The sequence below is a fragment of the Cherax quadricarinatus genome, unplaced genomic scaffold (genome assembly GCF_038502225.1).
Source record: "Cherax quadricarinatus isolate ZL_2023a unplaced genomic scaffold, ASM3850222v1 Contig40, whole genome shotgun sequence".
Lineage (NCBI taxonomy): Eukaryota > Metazoa > Arthropoda > Malacostraca > Decapoda > Parastacidae > Cherax > Cherax quadricarinatus.
In genome coordinates this window covers 222857-250075 of record NW_027195066.1, presented here as the reverse complement: position 1 = coordinate 250075, position 27219 = coordinate 222857, and positions in this window count along the sequence as shown.

Here is a 27219-nt window from a genome sequence, read left to right as displayed (position 1 = left end):
AGTTAATCCTCACTCATTGGTCTCAGATCTTAATGGAGTGACCTCTAATGTGTATAATAATTATGAGACATTAAATCGTCTTGTGAATTGTAATGTAATTAATGATAATAACACTAAGTTAAGAGAATGCGTGAAGTGAAATAAGTCGCCTTGCTCCGAGTGAACACGTTGGACCACGTTGTTCCCGTCCCGAGGATAGTGAAGTTTTATTGAGTCACGACTTCTAAACCGGGACAAACCAATGGATACCTCGTCCTGCTGGAATAAGAACCGTGTCGGTGTAGCAGGACATCGAAATGAGATGGTGAATGGAAGAAATAAGGAGTATCAATCACCCACAGTTAAGTAACCCTTCTAGTTATAGCAGACTGATACTGGCCAGTTAGGTATGTTGTAATTGGATAGGTTATGGGTGATCCAGCTACATCAAGTGACCACCAGAGAATATCTGGTAAGTTTACCTGGAGTTTACCTGGAGAGAGTTCCGGGGGTCAACGCCCCCGCGGCCCGGTCTGTGACCAGGCCTCCTGGTGGATCAGAGCCTGATCAACCAGGCTGTTGCTGCTGGCTGCACGCAAACCAACGTACCAGCCACAGCCCGGCTGATCAGGAACTGACTTTAGGTGCTTGTCCAGTGCCAGCTTGAAGACTGCCAGGGGTCTGTTGGTAATCCCCCTTATGTGTGCTGGGAGGCAGTTGAACAGTCTCGGGCCCCTGACACTTATTGTATGGTCTCTTAACGTGCTTGTGACACCCCTGCTTTTCATTGGGGGGATGGTGCATCGTCTGCCAAGTCTTTTGCTTTCGTAGTGAGTGATTTTCGTGTGCAAGTTCGGTACTAGTCCCTCTAGGATTTTCCAGGTGTATATAATCATGTATCTCTCCCTCCTGTGTTCCAGGGAATACAGGTTTAGGAACCTCAAGCGCTCCCAGTAATTGAGGTGTTTTATCTCCGTTATGCGCGCCGTGAAGGTTCTCTGTACATTTTCTAGGTCGGCAATTTCACCTGCCTTGAAAGGTGCTGTTAGTGTGCAGCAATATTCCAGCCTAGACAGAACAAGTGACCTGAAGTGTCATCATGGGCTTGGCCTCCCTAATTTTGAAGGTTCTCATTATCCATCCTGGTGGGATTATGTACAAGTGTTTTTCCTTGATGGATATATCCATGTGTAACCTACCCCCCCCTTCATTCAGTTAAACTAATATAATCTATACTGTCCACAATTAATTAGTAGCGCCGGACTTGTAGGTGCTATCCAATTTATACTGGTCTCGGATAAGATTGTGAGGTCGAAGGGACCACCGCAGTGACCAGGGATGGTTAAGTTTTCTCGCATGTCTTCACGGGGTGACTACGGTAAACAATATGGTTGTTGTCTCTCATTGAGATTACTCGTATGCATGTAATGTTGAGGTACATACAGGTAACCCCCCTATAAAATTTTCCATATCTGCCCGTTGGTCCTTCCTGAACCTGATGCAATCAGTGAAAAATTAATTGAATTAATTAATAATTAAGTGACTGATTGAAGAAAGTGGGTATAGGGTACACAAATTTAATCGATCGTGTGGTGGATGATAATTAGCCTAATTAATTGCTAGCACATGTGTGGCTAGGATTTATACAAGAGTAAAGTGCAAGAATTACTCTTATAAGGCGCCTACTTAAGTTGTATAATCAGTGATTAATAATTCTCTAACCATGACTGGATCTGATGGAGTTAATGTGGCTGACAAGTCCGTGGATTTTAGAGTAATTAAAGCATCATTACAGGCTATTAAAGGCCATGTGACGAAGGCATACAAGTGCTTGGATTTAATGAATCAAAGAACCGTGAACCCTAATGAATTAAAGTTATATTTAGATGCTTTAGAGAGTAGATTTGAGTGGTACAAATTGTGGTTTAAAGACTGTGAAAGAGATCTGCTGGAGAATTGTGCAGATGGAATGGAAATGAATGTTTTAATTAATCAACATTACGAATTGGAAGAAAAACTGTCTTGTAAAAGTAAGGCTTTGAATAAATTAAAGGGTGTAAGCCAGGCAGTTGATCAACCTATTAATGCAAAGGATGTGTTTGCCAAAACCTCCATAGTACGGTCTGGAGGAAATCAGACTAGGTCGGCGAGAATTAATTGTTCAATTGCAGACCAGTCAGCCAAACAGTTCTAAGGATATAACACATAATGACTCTGAAGTATCTGTCAAGTCTCAAAAGGGAAAAATAATCCCAGTGGTAATAATCATAATTAAGAGTTCAATAGACTCATATCAAGTGACAGGAATCAGTAATAGTGGTTCCTCACATCAAGGTAAGAGGAATAAGTACCTCAGTAAGGGTAACCCAGTTAATAAGAGGTCAGGCAAGGAAAAGAGAGACTGTCTCTTCTGCCAGGGTACTCATTTCACTAAGAACTGTAATGCCTATAATTCATGGGATATTAAAGTGGAAAGAATGAAAGAACTTGACAGATTTATCAGATGTCTAGACAATCATAATGTAAAGGATTGTCATACCAAACTGAACAATTACTATCAATGCAACAAGGGAAGGCACCATACAGTTATGTGCAGGGTTGTATGTAATTCTAATAATAATGGTGACAATAATGATAATGTTAATAACTCTGACACTACAGTGACTGATGTAAAGGTTGCAGCTAATGGCAACAATGATGGCCTAGCTGAGGTAGCCTTGCCGGTGTTGGATGTAATAATTCAGGATAAAGGGCATAAATCCAAACCCATGCGGCGTCACTCTCCTCAACACTGGTACGGGCCATGTAATATATGGCAGACTACCTCCTAGTAATAATGACTAGAGGAAGTAGTAAATACAGTCACGGTGTCTTACTCATAAAAGGTCAACCCAGTACAAGTATTCTTCTATCGAGGATGATGTTGAACCAGTCTAATTTGTGGGAGCTGGACAGCATAGGGATTAATATAAATGAGGAAAGTCCAGATGATTCCTTCACTCAGGAACAATACCTGAAGGATGTTAAATTTGAATCTGGACATTACTGGGTGCGACTTCCGTGGAAGCTAAACCGTCCAGAATTATCTACTAATTATGGGATGGCATATGGACAGTTAAAGGCCCAGCTCTGCAAACTGAGCAAGACACCAGGATTGTTGACTGCTTATGATTATATAATTAATCAACAATTAAATAATCAATTGTTCCTACTTCAGGCGACGATAAATGCACACCTTAAGTGCACTGGTGGTCCACTGAGCGAAGTAATTGGGTAAATAATCTTATGTGGACAATTTCCTGGGTGTGACGCCAAATGAAGAGGAACTAATGAGGATATATGAAGGGGTTAATGAAATAATGCAAGGTGCAAGGATGCCCCTGAGGGAATGGAACAGTAATTAGTCCATTTTGAGGGATCAATAAATATGGATGGCCCTGGAGTTGAAGTGCCTATATGCAATAAGGTGCTGGGGCTGACTTGGGACACTGAGAGAGACTTGTTATTGTTAAAGTCTCATAATTCCAGTATGCCCAATAAATTAACCCAGAGAGCATAGGCTTAGTGTCACACCTTACAATAAGAGGGAAATTGTTAATACCAGAAGCATGGAAGCTTGAGTGTGCTTTGGATGGAGTCCTACCTGAGGAGTTGACAGGTGGAAAGAATTAATTGGTAATTATGTAAATACCAATGTTGGAGTTCCCAAGCCAGGTGGCCAGTGAAGATGGGAAAATTGTACTCCACATTATTTAAGTCGTCTAACAACGACCTCCGCCCGGCAGCAGTGTGGAAAATAAATTCCCATAATTATACTGTATATTTTTTTATAATGTAAATATACATGACTAATGCATTACTGTTGCTCTAAACTGTATTTTAAAGAGAACCAACAGCTCTGCATCTGCACTGATGGGCAGGGAGAGGTCAAGACAGGGCATCAGGAGTGTAGACAGCCTGTACTGTCTGCGCAGACAGTCCCTGCTGTCTGCCAGCTTAGTTCATATTTCGTGGCATTTTAGGTGCTGCCCTCTGTAGACTCACCCACGTCAGTGGGAGGCTGAGCCCACCGGGCCTCACTCCTAGGCCGACCCTCCTGTGTTCCAGGGAATACAGGTTTAGGAACCTCAAGCGCTCCCAGTAATTGAGGTGTTTTATCTCCGTTATGCGCGCCGTGAAGGTTCTCTGTACATTTTCTAGGTCGGCAATTTCACCTGCCTTGAAAGGTGCTGTTAGTGTGCAGCAATATTCCAGCCTAGACAGAACAAGTGACCTGAAGTGTCATCATGGGCTTGGCCTCCCTAATTTTGAAGGTTCTCATTATCCATCCTGGTGGGATTATGTACAAGTGTTTTTCCTTGATGGATATATCCATGTGTAACCTACCCCCCCCCCTTCATTCAGTTAAACTAATATAATCTATACTGTCCACAATTAATTAGTAGCGCCGGACTTGTATGTGCTATCCAATTTATACTGGTCTCGGATAAGATTGTGAGGTCGAAGGGACCACCGCAGTGACCAGGGATGGTTAAGTTTTCTCGCATGTCTTCACGGGGTGACTACTGTAAACAATATGGTTGTTGTCTCTCATTGAGATTACTCGTATGCATGTAATGTTGAGGTACATACAGGTAACCCCCCTATAAAATTTTCCATATCTGCCCGTTGGTCCTTCCTGAACCTGATGCAATCAGTGAAAAATTAATTGAATTAATTAATAATTAAGTGACTGATTGAAGAAAGTGGGTATAGGGTACACAAATTTAATCGATCGTGTGGTGGATGATAATTAGCCTAATTAATTGCTAGCACATGTGTGGCTAGGATTTATACAAGAGTAAAGTGCAAGAATTACTCTTATAAGGCGCCTACTTAAGTTGTATAATCAGTGATTAATAATTCTCTAACCATGACTGGATCTGATGGAGTTAATGTGGCTGACAAGTCCGTGGATTTTAGAGTAATTAAAGCATCATTACAGGCTGTTTTTAGCACGTTCGAGTAGTGCAGTAAATGTTTTGTCTCTGTGTGCTGAAGCCGCAGTAAGTCAGCACGCCCAGACACGTTTGCCAGTGTAAACAACCCACGCACAGCTGTGGCTCACGCTGAGTAGCCACGTTCTTCTAATATCTTATACCTCCACAGAGTGACCCCGGTCTTTCCTGTTCTTCCCAAGTCCATTCTGATAATTTTTCCTACGACATTGAAGCCCCATAGCAGTATACAAATGCTACGATGCGTGTAGTGTTACTAGAGCATCACAAAGTTTCAGGACCTGCAGCACCCGTACCTTTGTCCATCTCCTGCACTCAAAGTTAAGTAAACAGTGACTTACCTAGCATTTCCTAATATTTTGTGACATTATTTAACTGTCCTGCACCAGTACAGTTACAGTTACTGAAGCCATACTTCAGTAAATTGTTCAGTTTTAGTCAGCACTGTACATTACATTTTGCCACTTACCTACAGCTTCTTAAATTTTGTACATTTATTTTGCACTACTGCATTTTAAATTCCAGTATATTATTCTGCATCTTGCTCCTCAGCTGTCATTGTTTTAAATTGTTCAGTGTTGACCATTTATACAATTTACCTCTCACACACAGTTTGCAAGTAATTCCTGTGTGCTGTTATTTTGTTAGTTGCACCTGCAAGTTAGTCACAGATTGTTGACAACCCTGCACTGTTTGGTTTGTTAGTGTTTTTTTTCTTTTAATAAGTGTAATCTTCAAGTACTTAAGTATTAGTTTATTCTACCTGCAGTGATACAATCTGTGCCTAGCCCATTACACTTTTCTCCTGTTTCCCCATTTATTTGCTCTACATATATTCTATGTTTTATCAGTGAATATTCACCAATGTGCATTGCATATTGCTATTTTGTATACCCAAGTCATTGAGTGCATTTTTGGGAACCTGCTTATTTACCATTAATTACCAAAATTACTTGTGAAGTTCATTAATTTTGACCTAGAGATTGTGAAATTTTTGTTTTGTCGGTGTACACCCTGTTAACACCTGTGTACACCCTGCTAACACCAGTTAACCTTTGCCCTATTCTTGAGTTTAATAATTTGCATTTTTATTAATTTTATTTTGTGTGCAATATAGCATTCGTTGATACAGTGTACTTTTTTTTTTCTTCTGTGATTTTTGGCACAATCCCATTCTCTGATATCTTTGCTGTGTCAACTTCCCTTTGTGCAAGTGAATTACTTTTTTTTTCCATTCCAATTTGCAACTGCCAGCACCTGCAATATTTTTAAACTGTGCTTGCAGCACAGTTTAGTGTTGTGTAGTACCTGATTTATTTTAAATTTTGTGCAATTTTTGCTACCAGTGTTTACAGTTCAACTCCTTTTCATAAATTTTGTTGCCAGACTCCTGGTGAAATTATTGACCACCCTTAGCTTCATTTTGTGCACTTCCCTGTAGTTCATTCACTTGCATACATCTCTTATTTTGTGTTTCAGAGTGTACCACTGTTTCTTTTTTTGTTGTTGTTTTGCTCAAATTATTTCCATCACTAAGCAATTTACCTAGTACAGTGGTGCTGAGTTCTCCCTGACTCTGTGTTGAATTGTAGCCAGTGCATACCATTTCTTGCTCTGACCTGTTTACCCTCTTCGTGACCTGCTTGCATTTGAACAATTGACGTCATGACTAAGACACGCAGTGGCCGTACCATTAGTCCAGATTCTGCTGATGCTAGCAATGGTGCCTCAGCCAGCGTGAACACGCGGCAGGGCATCGAAGCCCCCGTGACATTTGGTCAACTTGTGGCTCAAGTCTCGCCCACCAGTGGGCCGGCTACTCGTCCATACCCGACCCTTATTTTTGACGGTCGTTCAAATAGTTTAGAGCCATGGCTGCAGTCAGTCGAGACGACTGTTAAGGCCCTATTTGATAGTCCTACGGATACACAGTACATTCGTGCTGCTGTTGCAGCAGTGGATCTCACCCAGGATGATATAGGTGCCTTTGTGCAGCTCAATCGCGTTTGTAAGATTCAGTCTTGGGACGAACTTGAGGAATTTAGGCGTTATTTTCGGCGTAGTCGCCAACGCCATTACACTGACATCGTACCAGCGTCTTGGCCGAATGTCAATACCGGCACGAAAGCCCCCTGGCTTGCATTTGCCGGTTTGAGCAAGCCGCCAAAGACTTTACTGATGCCATCAGCTCCACTAAGTGGGTGAATGGTGACAACTGTATTAAAGCTGAAGACATCATCCCCATGCTGGCTGTAGGCATCATGCGGAGGGATGCCCCCCTAACCTCCGAGGTGCCATTGATGCGCTAGGACTCGGCCCTCAGCACGACGTCCTGGGTGCATATGATGCCATTGACGCGATCAAGCCGCCTGCCGAGCAAGGCAAGGTTTGTCGCTTTGCGGATGATCCTATACCCATCCTTCCGGCGCTGTCCACAGTGACCCCGCGGTCACAGCCGGAAGTCACTTTTGCCGCTGCTGTCAGACAGCCAGCCCACAAAGTTTCTAACCCCAGTCCCACTAACACGCGCCTAAGTAAAAATATTGACCACAGTAACAACAGTCAGTCCCATACAAAAAAGCAGTCATCGACTTCCTGGACCAGGGCGAAACGTCGCCAGCAGACACCACCCCCAACCTCACCTGCTAAGCGTGTAGTGACTTGTTTCAACTGTGGCAAATGAGGGCACTACCGATCGGAGTGTTACAAACCTAAGTCCCCGCAAAGTAACCATCACAGTCCCCACGCTCAGTATCACAGTAACCATAACCATCCCCACACTCAGTATCAAAGTAGCCATAACCGTCTCCACGCTCAGTATCAAGGTAACCGTCACCGTCCCCATGCTCAGCCTCGCGAGGGAGTCTGTATGTACCACAATACTTCCAGTCATACCTCCCATGAGTGTAACAAGCTCCGAAGTATGCTGTCAGCTGAGTGGAGCAGGCAGTCGTCGCAGCTCGTCACAGCCCTTCCACTAGTTCGGGGGAAGAGAAGCGTCCGCAGAACCAGCGAAAGACGTAGTAACCCTGTCGGAGTCGCTGTATTCTGTCCCTGTCCGCAATGCATTCGCCGCCCTGGGCAGTGATATGCTTGCCGACAGTGAGGAAACAGAGTGTCTTGACGTTGTTGCCGAGACTCGTACCGTACCTTCCAGGTCGAGCCTCGTCAACAAGCATCGAGCCTCAAGCAGCTGTGACTCCGGGGATTTCGTCGGCCTGTCATGCCTTCATGTTCGGTATGACAACCCGTGTGGACCGCTCATCGAGTCCACTGTCCACCATAAGCCTGTCCAGCTTTTCCTAGATACAGGTTCGGTGGTTAACATTGTCCGCTCCACTTTTTTCCGAGACATTGGCCTTCACGCGGCCATGTTGATAGAGCCGTCTGCCATTCAGACCTTGAGAGGAGTCTCAGGTAATCCGCTGACGGTTCGTGGTCGTACAACGTTAGAATTTGCGGTCCAGGGTCACAAGCTGTCCGCAAAATTCTTAGTCGTAGATGGTATTGTTTTCCATGGTGACCTGCTCATAGGGTTCAAAACCATGGCAGACCTTAGGATCCGCTTAGATCCAGCTGAGTGGAAAGCAGAATTCAACGGAGTGGATGTGCCCTTCTGGGGCGTGCGCTTAGGATCCACTACATGCTACTCTGTCTCAGAGTATGCACAGTGCCTAGAATCGTTGGAAACCAGTGGTTTCCATAGCACATTCTCCCCGGGGTCGGTCTCTTGTCCTGATCGACCTCGTAGTAGAGCTCGTTGCCCGTCACCTCCTGGCCATCAGCGCTTAGTTACCAGTGAAACCCAGTCTGGGGACGCCCAGTCTAACCTTCACTCTAACTCTGATGCTGTTGTAGAGACCAGCAGTTGTCAAGCCGCAGTATCCCTGTCGGTAGGTGACTGTCTGACTCGTGTCATGGCATCAGCGAGCAGAGTTACTGCTTGTACAAAGTATGACGTCACTTTGTCAGCTAACTCGCTCACTCCTGTTACAGTGTACCTGAGCAGAGCTTTTGAAGGAGACCATGTGCTGGTTGACAGCGACACGTGCCGAGTCAAGGGCCTCTCCCTGGAACCATCCTTGCACACAGTGCAACATGGTAAGTTGCAAGTCCTTGTTGTCAACATGCACAGTCGAGAATTTCCCCTGCGGAAGAATACCTCACTTGTCGACCTTGTCAGATTCCCTCTCCCGGTGAGAGTGGAGGGTGAAGCCCCAGCTGACTTCCTTGTGAGTGCAGTTCTCCCAGGCGAGTCTGCTGCTGACACTTCCAACACCCGGCCAGTGCAGGAAGATGATCTAGCTTTGACAGACTATCCTGAAGAGGTCCCAAAACTTCTCCAGGTTCTCAATCATGCACGTTCTGCAGTCGCACTAGATGGTGAGTCAATGGGTTTGACCCCACTGATCTCTCACCGTATTCCACTTGACAAAGGTACTAAACCCATTTATGTACCTGCGTATCGCCTGCCACATGCGCAAAGAGTCTTCGCTGAAGAACTCATTACAAGGATGCTCCGTGATGGAGTTATTGAGGAGTCCACTTCCCCGTGGAATGCTCCCCTTATTCTGGTTCCCAACAAAGACGGAACCTGGCGCCCTGTTATCGATTACAGGAAACTGAATGCATGTACCATCCCAGACCGCTTCCCGTTGCCAGTTCTGAACGACCTGTTGCAGAACATCGGCGATAATAAGGTCTTTCCAACTCTTGATCTTCTTCAAGGGTTCTGGCAGATCCCCCTCGATGATGAGAGCAAAGAGTTGACAGCTTTCTCTACTCCAACTGGTCATTACCAGTTCAGGAGGATGCCCTTCGGCTTGCGCAGAAGCCCAATCACGTTTAGTCGTTTGATGACGACAATTTTCCGTACCCTCCTAGGTGGCACGCTCATGGTCTACCTGGATGATCTCATAGTCATGTCGCAAGATGTCCCATCACATCTTGAGAAACTTGACAGGGCATTGGACAGGCTTGCTCAGGCAAACCTTAAGGTAAAGCTCTCCAAATGTCATTTCCTCCGGAAGGAAATAAAATTTCTGGGTCACGTAGTGACTCAGAATGGCATAAAGACGGACGAGTCTAAAATCTCGGCCGTGCAGAAATTCCCCAGACCCATGACGGCAGATGCAGTCCGGTCCTTCATAGGCCTGGCGGGTTTCTACCGCACCTTTATCGCAGGTTTCTCCACCATTGCTGCACCCCTGACATGCTTACTCAAGAAGGAGGCCCCTTTTGAGTGGACATGTGGTCAGGAACGAGCTTTTGCCACCCTTAAGAACAAGTTAACATCAGCCCCAACCCTTAGATTCCCTGATTTCACCAAGACATTTACCTTGACGACTGATGCCAGCAAAGTTGGCATCGGTGCAGTCTTGTCACAGGAATCTAATGGTAAGCAACAGCCTATTGCCTATGCTAGCCGTGTCCTTACTAAAGCAGAAGTCAATTATTCAGTGACAGAGCTAGAAGCTTTAGCCATTGTATGGGCCCTGAGTTATTTTCGGGATATCATCTATCATTATCCTATCAAGATTTACACAGATCATTTACCCTTTTTGCGAATAAGAACCTCTCGGGAAAGCATGCTCGGTGGTCGCTCACGTTCAATGACTACAACCCTGAAATTTGCTATGTCCCAGGTAAGCAAAATGTTGTAGCTGATGCCCTGTCGAGGCATATAGCATTCGTGAGTGTCGGCAATTCGTTCTCTGTTGAGGATCTCGAGAGAGCCCAACGACAGGACCCTGTGTTGTCTCCAGTCCTTCGTTTCCTGACCAAGGAGGACGTTGACTTACAGGTCAAGTCTCCCGTTCCACTGAAGGATTTGGTGGTCAACCAAGGAGTACTGTGCCGTGTTGCACAGCTGGTGGACCCCTGCAGAACCATATACCAACTGGTGATACCAGAGTCCATGATACCAGCTACTCTTAGGTTGATCCACAATGTCCCAGGTGTAGCGCACCCCGGGAAGGACCGCAGTATCAAACAGGCATGAATGAAATATTTCTGGCCTAAGATGGCAGCAGACATTGCCAAGCATGTACACCAGTGTGTTGTTTGCCTACAGCACAAGGGTACCATTACAGGCCCTAATCCCATTCTAAAGTATCCCATTACAAAGGAGCCCTGGGAGAGAACTTCTGTCGACCTGTTGACGAACTGCTCGACCTCGGAGAAGAGAAATAAGCACCTGCTTGTAATGGTAGATAACTTGACGCGGTACAGTGAATTAGTACCCATTCCTGATAAAACCGCCGAAATGGTCGCTAGTGCTTTCCATGAGCATGTTGTTCTTCGTCATACTTGCCCACGTGTCCTTCTGTCAGACAGTGGGTCTGAGTTTATAAATGGCATAATGCAGGATCTTTGCTCCAGATTCAACATTCACCAAGCGCCAGTAGCTCCACGCCACCCTGCGAGTAATGGTCTTGCTGAACGTACAAATCGCAAAGTCCTGGAGGTGCTCAGAGTAACCGTTAACCCAAGTTGTACTACATGGGATGAGGCTATCCCAGATGTTCAGTGTACATTAAATTCCTCCCTCAACAGCTCGATCGGTGAGACACCTCATTTTGCTTTGTATGGCTATGACAAGCGCTTACCATACGAAATTCTGTTTGCTCCACCTAGACCTACTTACGATACTGATAACCCCAGTGTAGTAAAGATGAGGACAATGCAGCTTGTCTTCCAGCGGGTACGAGAGAACCTTATGAAAGCTACTGATAGGTTCACGTCTGAGCGCAATGCCCGCGCCAAGGAAAGCAAAGTGGAACCAGGTTGCAAAGTTATGTTGCTCAACCCAGTGCAGACCCCAGGTATGCACAAACTTGTCCCAAAGTTTGTGGGTCCTTACCGTGTCCTACGACAGCTCCGTGGCAATAAGTTCGAGGTGAGGGAGATTGCTACGGGAACTATCAAGGAAGCCCACCTTGATCACATGAAATATGTGGACCATATGCAGGCCGAAGCAGAGCTGGAGGCGCGTGCGTTGCAACGCCACAATCAGACTAATGCTAGGGACAACCCGTCTATCCCTTCTCCCACTACTACTGGTACAGAAGACGGCCCAGTAAGGCTCCATACTTATGGCCTGCGACTCAGGACAACAGTACATTTCTGTGACATTGACGTACCTACTGACTTGTCCGACTCCTACGCTAGTTATGCTAATTGTTTGCTTGCAGAAATGGGTATAAATGCACACACATTGTATAGTTAGTCGATAATGGAGTCAGGGTGGACAACATCATGTAATTATGTAAATACTTTTAGAAGGGTACCCAGAGTGTAATAAATTGCATGGATGTAGTATTATTGTAGGTATGTGTATTACGGTCAGGGCAGTGATGCCCTCTGAGTCACATGTCACACCTTAGGAAATGCTACTGTCAGTCATTGTTTGCAGATGTGAGGGTGCAACAACGTTAGTAGACGAGTGGTCAACTGATGTTCAGCCCTGCAGACAACCTGTATATAGAAGATTTTAGTTCCAGTGCTGACGTCTCCGGACACTCTCCCCGATGAATCAGCGCTGGCAAACCAGTTTTCTCTTCCCCTGGATGGGAGAGTTTTTTTTTTGCCTGTTGCATTTTTATGTCCCTTTTGATTTACAAGTGAGCAAAAGCCAGTCCCTCTCTGGGGTAGCTAGTGTAAGTAATTCCTTTATACCTGCGGGCCCACCAGTATTGTCGCGTCGGGACGACGCACGGTAGGTGGCCGAGCGTATGTAGACAGCCTGTACTGTCTGCACAGACAGTCCCTGCTGTCTGCCAGCTTAGTTCATATTTCGCGGCATTTTAGGTGCTGCCCTCTGTAGGCTCACCCACGTCAGTGGGAGGCTGAGCCCACTGGGCCTCACTCCTAGGCCGACCCTCTTGATAGACACAAGTGCTCCCCCTCCACGGACTGGCTTGCGGTCACTCCCTCACACTGCCCGTTGTGTACTCACTCCTACCCAATTAAAGCCAAACTAGTCCACGGCCGTATCATAGCTACCTACGCTACCTTCATCGGCACTAAACCTCTGTTCAGCAGTAAGAACAGCAATAACAGGAGCAGGAGTGTTTGGAATGGAGTTAAGAGGCTGTGAAAACATGAGGCCAGGAAATTGGTGTTCACGGCGGCCTAAAGGTTAATATAGGCTTCAATTCATAATAGGAAGTGTCGTAACTGTTCCTGGTGAAGAGTGAGGGAACGTGATTTACGGGACCACCGTAATAAAGTAGTAAAATTAGTGAATAATGGTGGGACTGGTGGTGACTGGTGCACCGCCATGGAGTGTGTCCAGGGGAAAATGCCTGTGAGTTAATCCTCACTCATCGGTCCCAGATCTTAATGTGTATAATAATTATGAGACATTAAATCGTCTTGTGAATTGAAATGTAATCAGTGATAATAACACTAAGTTAAGAGAATGAGTGAAGTGAAATAAGTCGCCTTGCTGAGAGTGAACACGCTAGACCTCATGGTTCCTGTTCCGAGGATAGTGAAGTTTTTATGGAGTCACGACTTGTAAACCGGGACAAACCAACTAATACCTCGTCCTGCTGGAATAAGAACTGTGTTGGTGTAGCAGGACATCGAAATGAGATGGTGAATGGAGGAAATAAGGAGTATCAATCACCTACAGTTAAGTAACCCTTCTAGTTATAGCAGACTGATACTGGCCAGTTAGGTATGTTGTAATTGGATAGGTTATGGGTGATCCAGCTTCATCAAGTGACCACCAGAGAATATCTGGTAAGTGGTGGGATTATGTACAAGTGTTTTTCCTTGATGGATATATCCATGTTTAACCTACCCCCCCCCCTTCAATCAGTTGAACTAATATAATCTATACAGTTCACAATTAATTAGTAGCGCCGTTCTTGTGGGTGCTACCCAATTTATACTGGTCTCGGATAGATATGGATAAGATTGTGAGGTCGAAGGGACCACCTGCAGTGACCAGGGGTGGTTAAGTTTTCTCACATGTCTACACGGGGTGACTACGGTAAACAATATGGTTGTTGTCTCCCAATGAGATTACTCACATGCATGTAATGTTGAGGTATATACAGGTAACCTACTATAAAATTTTCCATAATATACAACCCCAGTAGTTTGATATACAACCCCAGTACTGGGACATACAGCCCCAGTACTATGATATACAACCCCAGTTCTGTGATATACAACCCCAGTACTGTGATATACAGTTCTTGTACTGTGATATACAGTTCAAGAACTGTGATATACAGTTCCAGTACTGTCATATACAGTTCCAGTACAAAGATATACAGATCCAGTACTGTGATATACAATTCCAGTACTGTGAAATGCAGTTCCAGTATTATGATATACAGTTCCAGTACTGTGATATACAGTTCCAGTACTGTGATATACAGTTCCAGTAATGTGATGAACAGTTGCAGTACTGTGACATACAGTTCCAGTACTGTGATATACAGTTCCAGTACTGTGATATACAGTTCCTGTACTGTGATATACAGTTCCAGTACTGTGATAAACAGTTCCAGTACTGTGATATACAACTTCAGTACTGCGATATTCAACCCCAGTTCTGTGATATACAACCCCAGTACTTTGATATGCAACCCCAGTACTGTGACATACAACCCCAGTATTGTGATATACAACCCCAATACTGTGATATACAACCCCAAAACTGATATACAACCCCAGTACAGTGATATATAACCCCAGTTAAGTGATATACAACCCCAGTACCGTGATATACAACCCCAGTACTGTGATATACAACCTCAGTACTGTGATATATAATCCCAGTACTGTGATATACAACCCCAGTACTGCTATATACAACCCCAAAACTGATGTACAACGCCAGTACTGTGATATACAACCGCAGTACTGTGATATACAACCACAGTACTGTAGTATACAACCCCAGAAGTTTGATATACAACCCCAGTACTGTGATATACAACCATAGTACTGTGATATACAACCCCAGTACTGTGTTATACAATCCCAGTCCTGTGATATACAACGCCAGTACTGTGATATACAACCCCAGTCCTGTGATATACAACCACAGTACTGTAGTATACAACCCCAGAAGTTTGATATACAACCCCAGTACTGTGATATACAACCATAGTACTGTGACATACAACCCCAGTATTGTGATATACAACCCCAATACTGTGATATACAACCCCAAAACTGATATACAACCCCAGTACAGTGATATATAACCCCAGTTAAGTGATATACAACCCCAGTACCGTGATATACAACACCAGTACTGTGATATACAACCTCAGTACTGTGATATATAATCCCAGTACTGTGATATACAACCCCAGTACTGCTATATACAACCCCAAAACTGATGTACAACGCCAGTACTGTGATATACAACCGCAGTACTGTGATATACAACCACAGTACTGTAGTATACAACCCCAGAAGTTTGATATACAACCCCAGTACTGTGATATACAACCATAGTACTGTGATATACAACCCCAGTACTGTGTTATACAATCAAAGTCCTGTGATATACAACGCCAGTACTGTGATATACAACCCCAGTCCTGTGATATACAACCACAGTACTGTAGTATACAACCCCAGAAGTTTGATATACAACCCCAGTACTGTGATATACAACCATAGTACTGTGATATACAACCCCAGTACTGTGTTATACAATCCCAGTCCTGTGATATACAACGCCAGTACTGTGATATACAACCCCAGTACTGTGATATACAACCCCAGTACTGTGATATACAACGCCAGTTCTGCGATACACAGTGTCTGTACTGTGTTATACAGTTCCAGTACTGTGATATACAGTTCCAGTACTGTGATATACAGTTCCAGTACTGTGATATACAGTTCCAGTACTGTGATATACGGTTCCAGTACTGTGTTATACAGTTCCAGTACTGTGATATACAGTTCCAGTACTGTGATATACAGTTCCAGTACTGTGATATACAGTTCCAGTACTGTGATATACAGTTCCAGTACTGTGAAATACAGATGAAGTACTGTGACATACAACCCTAGTACTGTGAAATACAACCCCAGTACTGTGATATACAACCCCAGTACCGTGATATGCAACCCCAGTACTGTGACATTCAACCCCAGTACTGTGATATACAACCCCAATAGCGTGATGTGCAACCCCAGTACTGTGACATTCAACCCCAGTACTGTGATATACAACCCCAGTACTGTGAAATACAGATGAAGTACTGTGATATACAACCCTAGTACTGTGATATACAACCCCAGTACCGTGATATGCAACCCCAGTACTGTGACATTCAACCCCAGTACAGTGATATACAACCCTAGTACTGTGATATACAACCCCAATACTGTGGTATACAACCCCAGTACTGTGATATACAACCCCAGTTCTGTGATATACAACCTCAGGACTGTTATATTCGACCCCCAGCACTGTGATATACAGTTCCAGTACTGTGATATACAGTTCCAGTACTGTGATATACAGTCCCAGTACTGTGATATACAGTTTCAGTTCTGTGATATACAACCCTTGTTCTGTGATATACAACCCCAGTACTGTGATATACAACCCCTGTTCTGTGATATACAACCCCAGTACTGTGAAATACAGTTCCAGTACTGTAATATACAACCCCAATACTGTGATATACAACCCAAGTACTGTGATATACAACCTCAGTACTGTGATATACAACCCCTGTTCTGTGATGTACAACCACAGTACTGTGATATACAACCCCAGTACTGTGATTCAACCCTAGTACTGTGATATACAACCCGAGTACTGTGATATACAACCCCAGTAGTTTGATATACAACCCCAGTAGTTTGATATACAACCACGGTACTGTGATATACAACCCCAGTACTGTGGTATACAACCCAATAGTTTGATATACAACCCCAGTAGTTTGATATACAACCCCAGTACTGTGGTATACAACCCCAGTACTGTGTTATACAACCCCAGTAGTTTGATATACAACCAAAGTAGTTTGATATACAACCCCAGTAGTTTGATATACAACCCCAGTAGTTTGATATACAACCCCAGTAATGTGATATACAACCCCAGTACTCTGATATACAACCCCAGTTCTGTGATATACAACCCCAGTACTGTGGTATACAATCCCAGTAGTTTGATATACAACCCCAGTACTCTGATATACAACCCCAGTACTGTGATATACAACCCCAGTACTGTGATATACAACGCCAGTTCTGTGATATAGAACCCCAGTACTGTGATATACAGTTCCAGTACTGTGATATACAACCCCAGTACTGTGATATACAACCCCAGTACTGTGATATGCAACGCCAGTTCTGTGATATAGAACCCCAGTACTGTGATATACAACCCCAGTAGTTTGATATACAACACCAGTACTGTGATATACAACCCCAGTACTGTGATATACAACACCAGTACTGTGATATGCAACGCCAGTTCTGTGATATAGAACCCCAGTACTGTGATATACAGTTCCAGTACTGTGATTTACAACCCTAGTATTGTGAAATTCAACTCCAGTACTGTGATATGCAACCCCAGTAACGTGATATACAGCCCCAGTACTGTGTAATTCAACCCCAGTTCTGTGATATACAACCCCAGTACTGTGATATACAACCCCAGTACTGTGATATACAACCCCAGTACTCTGATATATAGCCCCAGTACTGTGATATACAACCCCAATTCTGTGATATACAACCCCAGTACTGTGATATACAATACCAGTACTGTGATATACAATACCAGTACTGCGATATACAATGATAGTGCTGTGATATACAGTTCCCATACTGTGATATACAACCCAGTACTTTGATATACAACCCCAGTACTTTGATATACGACCCCAGAACTGGTGGCTAAAGCTCTCGCTTTACACACGTAGAGCTCGGGTTCGATTCCCGGCTGGTGTAAAATTTCGACGCCTTTCGTTACACCTGTTGTCCTGTTCACCTAGCAGCAAATAGGTGCCTGGGTGTTAGTTGACTGGTGTGGGTCGCATCCTGGGGGACAAGATTGTGGACCACAATGGAAATAAGTTAGACAGTCCTCGATGACGCACTGACTTTCTTGGTTTATGCTGGGTGCCTAACCCTCCGGGGTTAAAAATCCGTTCGAAATCTTATCTTATATACGTAAGTATTGCGACCCCTGAATGGGTCACAATGTATATAATGTATATTACCTGTTCATATAATTTTATATTGCTTATATTTGCGATAATAGCTAAATCGTAAATATATTGCTTTATATTATTATTTGACTTAGTTATATTATTAGGTAGGATGTAACATTTATATATTATTCAGTGCTCATAGTTCGAGTGTTAAGTAGTTGAGAGCATTGTCTAACAAGCGTTTCGCTAGTTATGCTTCCGGCTTCTCTGTGTTGCTGGGCAGCAGCAATCCATGGAGAGTCACGTGATCAGGGGGGTGATCACACCTCACCTGGAGTAGTCTGCCAGACCTGCCCTAGCCTATTGTCTGTTGGACATGCTTCTAGCAAGAGGTCCCTCTACTCCTCTCCCTTGCTGGCCCTTGTTGGAAGATCGTCTCTGTCGCTTTCTTGTTGTTGGTTCTGTGTAACTCTGTTCACAAAACATAGTCTAGACTTAGTGATTTTTGACGTTGTACTGAGGTTGTGTGTGGCATAAACACTCTAAGCAACTCAGGTCCCGAGCTGTAGCTTCTGACTAAATTTGTACTGGTATCTGTGTATTATCACAGTCGGTGATTTATGCTGAATTTAGATTCAGTAGTATGGGAGTTTATGACTTTTGTGGAGGATCTGCAGATGGTCCTTACTTAGTGTCGTTATATTATCTCCTTGATCCTGATTCTGTGTCGCTGTTGCTTGTTATATTGTTGTTTGGCTTATCAGTCGTTTTATTGTTCAAGCAAGCTGTTCTGATTGCCAGGTTGGTCAAGAAGTTAGTTGATGTGAGGACTTTTAGTCAGTCACTGGTTAAGTAAGTCTAGTTGAGTCTTGAGACATAGCGAACTACTTAGAGCACTTACACACATACACACAAACTTACTTCTATGTATTAGTATTATGTTATTAAATGTTAACAATGTACCAGACGGTACTTAAAAGCCATAATGATGTGATATGTGCCTTCAGCACAATACTACTGTACACCACAGAAGTTGTTTTGATTAATTTACTTTCATAATATGCGCCTAGACAACCTTTTTATTATTTTTTTTATTAACACACTGGCCGATTCCCACCAAGGCAGGGTGGCCCACCAAGGCAGGGTGGCCCACCAAGGCAGGGTGGCCCACCAAGGCAGGGTGGCCCACCAAGGCAGGGTGGCCCACCAAGGCAGGGTGGCCCACCAAGGCAGGGTGGCCCACCAAGGCAGGGTGGCCCACCAAGGCAGGGTGGCCCACCAAGGCAGGGTGGCCCACCAAGGCAGGGTGGCCCACCAAGGCAGGGTGGCCCACCAAGGCAGGGTGGCCCACCAAGGCAGGGTGGCCCACCAAGGCAGGGTGGCCCACCAAGGCAGGGTGCCCCACCAAGGCAGGGTGGCCCACCAAAGCAGGGTGACCCACCAAGGCAGGGTGGCCCACCAAGGCAGGGTGGCCCACCAAGGCAGGGTGGCCCACCAAGGCAGGGTGGCCCACCAAGGCAGGTTGGCCCACCAAGGCAGGGTGGCCCACCAAGGCAGGGTGGCCCACCAAGGCAGGGTGGCCCACCAAGGCAGGGTGGCCCACCAAGGCAGGGTGGCCCACCAAGGCAGGTTGGCCCACCAAGGCAGGGTGGCCCACCAAGGCAGGGTGGCCCACCAAGGCAGGGTGGCCCACCAAGGCAGGGTGGCCCACCAAGGCAGGGTGGCCCACCAAGGCAGGGTGGCCCGAAAAAGAAAAACTTTCACCATCATTCACTCCATCACTGTCTTGCCAGAAGGGTGCTTTACACTACAGTTTTTAAACTGCAACATTAACACCTCTCCTTCAGAGTGCAGGCACTGTACTTCCCATCTCCAGGACTCAAGTCCGGCCTGCCGGTTTCCCTGAACCCCTTCATAAATGTTACTTTGCTCACACTCCAACAGCACGTCAAGTATTAAAAATCATTTGTCTCCATTCACTCCTATCAAACACGCTCAAGCATGCCTGCTGGAAGTCCAAGCCCCTCACACACAAAACCTCCTTTACCCCCTCCCTCCAACCTTTCCTAGGCCGACCCCTACCCCGCCTTCCTTCCGCTACAGACTGATACACTCTTGAAGTCACTCTGTTTCGCTCCATTCTCTCTACATGTCCGAACCACCTCAACAACCCTTCCTCAGCCCTCTGGACAACAGTTTTGGCAATCTCGCACCTCCTCCTAACTTCAAAACTACGAATTCTCTGCATTATATTCACACCACACATTGCCCTCAGACATGACATCTCCACTGCCTCCAGCCTTCTCCTCGCTGCAACATTCATCACCCATGCTTCACACCCATATAAGAGCGTTGGTAAAACTATACTCTCATACATTCCCCTCTTTGCCTCCAAGGACAAAGTTCTTTGTCTCCACAGACTCCTAAGTGCACCACTCACCCTTTTCCCCTCATCAATTCTATGATTCACCTCATCTTTCATAGACCCATCCGCTGACACGTCCACTCCCAAATATCTGAATACATTCACCTCCTCCATACTCTCTCCCTCCAATCTGATATCCAATCTTTCATCACCTAATCTTTTTGTTATCCTCATAACCTTACTCTTTCCTGTATTCACTTTCAATTTTCTTCTTTTGCACACCCTACCAAATTTATCCACCAATCTCTGCAACTTCTCTTCAGAATCTCCCAAGAGCACAGTGTCATCAGCAAAGAGCAACTGTGACAACTCCCACTTTATGTGTGATTTTTTATCTTTTAACTCCACGCCTCTTGCCAAGACCCTCGCATTTACTTCTCTTACAACCCCATCTATAAATATATTAAACAACCACGGTGACATCACACATCCTTGTCTAAGGCCTTCTTTTACTGGGAAATAATGTCCCTCTTTCCTACATACTTGAGCCTCACTATCCTCGTAAAAACTCTTCACTGCTTTCAGTAACCTACCTCCTACACCATACACCTGCAACATCTGCCATATTGCCCCCCTATCCACCCTGTCATACGCCTTTTCCAAATCCATAAATGCCACAAAGACCTCTTTAGCCTTATCTAAATACTGTTCACTTATATGTTTCACTGTAAACACCTGGTCCACACACCCCCTACCTTTCCTAAAGCCTCCTTGTTCATCTGCTATCCTATTCTCCGTCTTACTCTCAATTCTTTCAATAATAACTCTACCATACACTTTACCAGGTATACTCAACAGACTTATCCCCCTATAATTTTTGCACTCTCTTTTGTCCCATTTGCCTTTATACAAAGGAACTATGCATGCTCTCTGCCAATCCCTAGGTACCTTACCCTCTTCCATACATTTATTAAATAATAGCACCAACCACTCCTGCTTTTAACATTTCTATGTTTATCCCAGCTACCTTACCCCCTTTCATTTTACCTACTGTTTCACGAACTTCCCCCACATTCGCAACTGGTTCTTCCTCACTCCTACAAGATGTTATTCCTCCTTGCTCTATACACGAAATCACAGCTTCCCTAACTTCATCAACATTTAACAATTCCTCAAAATATTCCCTCCATCTTCCCAATACCTCTAACTCTCCATTTAATAACTCTCCTCTCCAGGCCCGGTGGCCTGGTGGCTAAAGCTCCCGCTTCACACACGGAGGGCCCGGGTTCGATTCCCGGCGGGTGGAAACATTTCGACACGTTTCCTTACACCTGTTGTCCTGTTCACCTAGCAGCAAATAGGTACCTGGGTGTTAGTCGACTGGTGTGGGTCGCATCCTGGGGGACAAGATTAAGGACCCCAATGGAAATAAGTTAGACAGTCCTCGATGACGCACTGACTTTCTTGGGTTATCCTGGGTGGCTAACCCTCCGGGGTTAAAAATCTGAACGAAATCTTATCTTATCTTATCTTATTTTTAACTGACAAATCCATTTGTTCTCTAGGCTTCCTTAACTTGTTAATCTCACTCCAAAACTTTTTCTTATTTTCAACAAAATTTGTTGATAACATCTCACCCACTCTCTCATTTGCTCTCTTTTTACATTGCTTCACCACTCTCTTAACCTCTCTCTTTTTCTCCATATACTCTTCCCTCCTTGCATCACTTCTACTTTGTAAAAACTTCTCATATGCTAACTTTTTCTCCCTTACTACTCTCTTTACATCATCATTCCACCAATCGCTCCTCTTCCCTCCTGCACCCACTTTCCTGTAACCACGAACTTCTGCTGAACACTCTAACACTTCATTTTTAAACCTACCCCATACCTCTTCGACCCTATTGCCTATGCTCTCATTAGCCCATCTATCCTCCAACAGCTGTTTATATCTTACCCTAACTGCCTCCTCTTTCAGTTTATAAACCTTCACCTCTCTCTTCCCTGATGCTTCTATTCTCCTCGTATCCCATCTACCTTTTACTCTCATTGTAGCTACAACTAGAAAGTGATCTGATATATCTGTGGCCCCTCTATAAACATGTACATCCTGAAGTCTACTCAACAGTCTTTTATCTACCAATACATAATCCAGCAAACTACTGTCATTTCAAAAAAAACCATACCCCCGGCCGGGATTGAACCCGCGGTCATAGAGTCTCAAAACTCCAGCCCGTCGCGTTAGCCACTAGACCAGCTAGCCACAATAAGATTCATCCAACTAGGTATATTTCTACACCATAGGAAAGTTAGCACAGGCACCTCTGTGACCACAAATGCAAGTTTTTACAGACGAATCTCCAGCTAGCGTGGCCGTGACGAACTCTAGCTCAAGTCCCTTCACTGCCGTCAACATGACTCAAGAAATCGTAATGACACGATTGCAAATAAACCATACCCCCGGCCGGGATTGAACCCGCGGTCATAGAGTCTCAAAACTCCAGCCCGTCGCGTTAGCCACTAGACCAGCTAGCCACAATAAGATTCATCCAACTAGGTATATTTCTACACGGCAGTGAAGGGACTTGAGCTAGAGTTCGTCACGGCCACGCTAGCTGGAGATTCGTCTGTAAAAACTTGCATTTGTGGTCACAGAGGTGCCTGTGCTAACTTTCCTATGGTGTAGAAATATACCTAGTTGGATGAATCTTATTGTGGCTAGCTGGTCTAGTGGCTAACGCGACGGGCTGGAGTTTTGAGACTCTATGACCGCGGGTTCAATCCCGGCCGGGGGTATGGTTTATTTGCAATCGTGTCATTACGATTTCTTGAGTCAAGTTACTGTCATTTCGCCCTACATCATATCTTGTATACTTATCCTCTTTTTCTTAAAATATGTATTACCTATAACTAAACCCCTTTCTATACAAAGTTTAATCAAAGGGATTCCATTATCATTTACACCTGGCACCCCAAACTTACCTACCACTCCCTCTCTAAATGTTTCTCCTACTTTAGCATTTAGGTCCCCTACCACAATTACTCTCTCACTTGGTTCAAAGGCTCCTATGCATTCACTTAACATCTCACAAAATCTCTCTGGACATCCAACTTCTTTTCATTCATAACATCAGCAATCATCTGTTTCTTGTCACCCGCACTACATCCACGCACATTCAAGCATCCCAGTTTTATAAAGTTTTTCTTCTTCTCTTTTTTAGTAAATGTCTACAGGAGAAGGGGTTGCTAGCCCATTGCTCCCGACATTTTAGTCGCCTCATACAACACGCATGGCTTACGGAGGAAAGATTCTTTTCCACTTCCCCATGGACAGTAGAAGAAATAAAGAAGAACAAGAGCTATTTAGAAAAAGGAGAAAAACCTAGATGTATGTATATATATATGCATGTGCGTGTCTGTGAAGTGTGACCAAAGTGTAAGTAGGAGTATCAAGATGTCCCTGTTATCTAGCGTGTTTATGAGACAGAAAAAGAAACCAGCAATCCTACCATCATGTAAAACAGTTACAGGTTTCTGTTTCACAGTCATCTGGCAGGACGGTAGTACTTCCCTGTCTACCAACCTACTACTTATTAAATACTAATTTCTTTAGTTAGTAGCCAACCAGTTGTAATCCTGAAGCACTATTGAATCTTATTGAATTTTAATGGATAATTGAACAAGGATACTGACTACTTGTTACGAAAACCCAGTAACAGGCTGGATGCTAGAAGGGCAGTCCTTTCTAGTATTCACTGGAGATCTCTATTATTAGAAATCGCATTTTTTGTAACAGTAAGAACATAACATAAGGAGGAATGAGCACTGCAGAAGGCCTACTGATCATGCTAGGCAGGTCCATGACACCTAGTGGCCCAAGCTACTGGTCGAAGCCAGTCAGGTCCAAGTCACGTCTACTGAAGAAGGATGGAGCCCCACATCAAACCCACTCGCACAAGCCAGTCAGGTCCCACTCAGACCCATCCACACCCACTCATATATCCACTGAATCCGTTTGGCAATAGCTTCTCGAGTGTCGTGAAAAACTAATGTGGGTGTGATTTACAGGCCTCCAAGCCTTGATAGAGAGTGTCTTTAGATACTGAAATGTTGAGCTTATGAGAGACTTTAACCTTAGACAAACTGACTGGATCAATTTGACAGGTAATCTTGAGTCATGTGACTTTCTTGATGTGATTCGGGATTTTTTTTAACAGTTAGTAAAAGAACCAACTACAGGGAATAACTAAATAATAATCTTGAGGATAATGATGAACTTGGGGAAAGTGATCACAAATCACTCAGTTGCAATATATCATGGAATTACCCTAATAACTGCAATCAAGTCTCTGTCCCTGATTTCTGCTTGGCCCATTTCAAGTGACTGAGAAATTAGCTGGGTTGGTTGAATTGGAATGATCCGACTATGAGTCAGGTAGATGGTGAATCTGCCGATTTGACTTTTTTCAGAGCATAGTTCTAGCTGCTCGGACAACTTGTGTTCCAAATAGGGAAATTTGATCAAACAAAAATAATTCTAAATGTTTAAACAATAGATTAAAACATGTCATTGATCAAAAGAGAAGCATGTATAGGCAAATCGAAATAGGGGAGGGGCAGTTAAGAAATCAATTTATTCAATTAAAGAAAAAAATAAAAAAAGAATAAGAAAAACAACAAGAAATTATAAGGTTAAAGTTGGAAAGGATTCGAAGACTAACCCAAAAGTGTTCTTTCAGGTATATAGAAGTAAAATTAGGGAGAAGATAGGCCCACTCAAAAGTTACTCTGGTCATCTCACCAACAGTGATGAAATGTGTAGAATTTTTAACACATATTTCCTTTAGGTTTTCTGTTCAGGAAGATATCTAGCAAAATTCCAGAAATAATATATTAGATAGAACACGACGAAAATAAACTATGCACAATTAGTGACATGGTCCTCAGACAAATACAAAAATTAAAACCTAACAAATCCTCAAACCCTGATGAACTGTTCACAAGGGTTAAAAAGAATGTGAAGAGGAACATAGCAAATCTTTGGCTATTCTTTTCAACATATCACTACAAACTGGCATAAAACCAGATAAGCCGGAGACAGGTTCTTAACTTCAAACTATAGACCAATAAGCCTAACCTCCATTGTGGGAAAATTTACGGAATCAGTAATTGCCGACCCACCTTGCCATAGCCACCTTGAAAAGCATAAACTGATTAATGAATCTCAGCACAATTTCACAAAGGGCGTTCCTGCCTTACGATTTTACTAATTTTTTTTTTCACCAAGGTATTTGAGGCAGATCATAATGACGAATGTGATGTTGTGTATTTGGATTTAAGTAAGGATTTTGATAGAGTTCCGTATCAGAGGCTATTGAGGAAAATTAAGGCACATGGAATAGAAGAATTTTTTCCCGGATACAGGTATGGTTAATAGATAGGCGGCAGAGATTTTGCAAAAATTTGGAGAAATCAGAGTGGAGGGCGCGCCACAAGTGGTGTTCCACAGGGGTCAGTGGTGAGCCCTGTGTTGTTCACAGTTTACATAAACGACATAGATGAGGGAATACATAGCAACATAAACAGGCTTGTAGATGAATGGTTCAGAGAACCGACACGTTGATAAATTAGACACATGTGCAACACTTGGGTATCTTTATTGAGGAAACGTTTCACCACACAGTGGCTTCATCAGTCCATACAAAGGAGAGCGTTGAAGAACAGGAGAAGTTTGAAGTACTCAGGGCTGAGGGACTGATTACCTCAAACTACTCCTGTTCTTCAACGCTCTCCTTTGTATGGTCTGATGAAGCCACTGTGTGGCGAAACGTTTCCTCAACAAAGATACCCAAGTGTTGCACATGTGTCTAATTCATAAACAAGAAAGCGTAGAATTAAGGGGGGATATGACTGAGGTGCATAAATGGAAAACAAGAATAAATATAGGGGAAGTAAATAACATACTAAAAGTGTCTAATCAAGACTGGACTGGCAGCAATTGTTTCAAGTTAGAAACAATTTTGTCTAGTGATGCCTGGGGCCAACGTCCCGTCGCCCCCCACACCCCTCTCTGCACGCTTCTGGTTCAGAAAGGTTATAGGAAAGCATTGGTTTGGTAGCAGAGTTGTGGATGAGTGGAACAAACTCCTGAGTACACCATTGAAGCTTAACCTCTCCTCGTAGGACATACCCCTTCGCTCTGGGACTAGTCTTGTTGCAAACCTTTGTACTTTCTCTAGTTTCTTTACGTGCTTGGCTAGGTGTGGGTTCCAAACTGGTGCTGCACACTCCAATATGGGCCTAACATATTGTATAGGGTCCTGAACGATTCCTTATTAAGATGTCGGAATGCTGTTCTGAGGTTTGCTAGGCGCCCATATGCTGCAGCAGTTATTTGGTTGATGTGCGCTTCAGGAGATGTGCCTGGTGTTATACTTACCCCAAGATCTTTTTCCTTGAGTGAGGTTTGTAGTCTCTGGCCCCCTAGACTGTACTCCGTCTGCGGTCTTCTTTGCCCTTCCCCAATCTTCATGACATTGCACGTGGAGGGGCTGAACTCCAGGAGCCAGTTGCTAGACCAGATCTGCAGCCTGTCCAGATCCCTTTGTAGTTCTGCCAGGTCTTCAATTGAATGAATTCTCCTCATCAACTTCACGTCATCTGCAAACAGGGACACTTCAGAGTCTATTCCTTCCGTCATGTCGTTCACAAATACC